The 1521-nt window shown below is 48.4% G+C and overlaps 1 pseudogene; it reads left to right on the top strand.

Moving 5' to 3' along the window:
• Nucleotides 1-1498: 1498 nt before the first annotated feature.
• LOC141481996 (histone H3-like) overlaps nt 1499-1521 on the top strand; it is a 410-nt pseudogene continuing 387 nt past the window's right edge.

Below are 1521 nucleotides of genomic sequence, written 5' to 3'. Positions count from 1 at the left end.
ATATTAGTATGTAAGGAAATTTTGTAACCAGAATTGTGTAATGTTGTTTATTTTGAAAAGATTTTTAATAAAGAACACTTCCCAGTCTCAGCTAGCTAGAAACTGTATGCGACTTCTTTAGGCGGGGGGGTGTTACCAATGTCCAGATCTTTAACAAAAGCGATTAGAGTATATTAACCGCGAGAACGAATGATCATCGAGAGACGGCAGCGGCAAGGTAGGCGGAGCCTGCGCGCGCTCGCCGCGAACGAATAAATACCGCGCGCCGCGGTCGGAACAGTCAGAGCTCGACTTCTGATAGTCAAGTCCGCTTCGCAGTCTGCGCTCGAGTTACTAAGAATTACAAAAATCTTAGAGGAGATTTTGCTGAATAATAAATTGACAATATAATTGTAAATGGAAACCTAAAAGACTGGACATTGGTTTTGTCTAACTTCGAATTAGAAAGATTGTACAAGGAGTCTTCGGCTACAGTTTCTACTGGCAGAGATTTGGGAAGTAAAAAAACCAAATTTACTTCCCAATCTGAATTCGTATACGACCACACTGTGGAACAGATTTTCTGGCCTTTATCAAGGCCGAGCTCCAACGACGACCCAGAAATCAGGAATCCAGGATATATTATAAAACAGGTCTTTCTCAAGGCCAGACTACTGCAAACGGAACTTTTCAGTTCTAATCCTGCCCTTCTCAGGGCTTACACAAAGAATTCGCATTTCTTCGTCTTCGGCACTACGCCGCACCGAGGGACCCACTAGCCGGCCTCCTTGGACGTATTTGGCCTACCCAGGCTTGAATACATCGGGAGGTACGCCTACCCAGTATATCTAAGGGACAGTCTACGTGGGCTGTCCCATTGCACTGATATCTGGGGGCTTTAAAGCGACCCCTGCGCCTCCGGAGGCGGTCTCTTTCCTTCGGGCCTAGGGAGTTAGGTAGGTCAAATCGCGATAGTGTGTCGGCTAGGTGGTTAGGGATCGTAGGGAACCCTCTGGTCCGGCCTAGTGCCATCGTGGTGGCCAGCTGTACCCCCGCGGCGCCTGTTAGACAGCTAGAAAGTTTAGGGTATACTAATAATAAATTCGAGACTTTGTGGTGTAAACAAAAGAAGGTCTTGCCCCGGAAATCTGCGACGATGCAGGGGACGCGAGGCGTTCAGGACTGGGAGTTAATCTTCGAGGACGACGATACATACGGAAATAGATCCTCCGGTGGCCTAGCACCCGCCGGCTCTGGTCTGCCTGCGACGAGCGACCTAGGAGCAAGAGGTCTCTTGCAAACTCACGCCCAGCCGGGTACCTTTTTGGGACCGCTCCGGGAACCGTCTCGGCGTCAGAAAGCTGGTTTTGTCTTGTTTTTGGGGGGACACGCCCACTTTCTTCGATTCAACCAATGGTAGAAGTTCCCTATCCTTATACCTGAATAAAACTGTTAACGACCGATCGTGAAGGCTCACTAATCAGTATTTGTCGTTCGACTGAGGAACTATTCGTATACGATGGCTCGTACAAAGCAAACAGC

The sequence above is a fragment of the Leptinotarsa decemlineata genome, unplaced genomic scaffold (genome assembly GCF_025532065.1).
Source record: "Leptinotarsa decemlineata unplaced genomic scaffold, Ldec_3_MD MMD2_tig00000654_RagTag_RagTag, whole genome shotgun sequence".
Classification (NCBI taxonomy): domain Eukaryota; kingdom Metazoa; phylum Arthropoda; class Insecta; order Coleoptera; family Chrysomelidae; genus Leptinotarsa; species Leptinotarsa decemlineata.
This window is presented reverse-complemented; position numbering and strand designations above follow the sequence as displayed.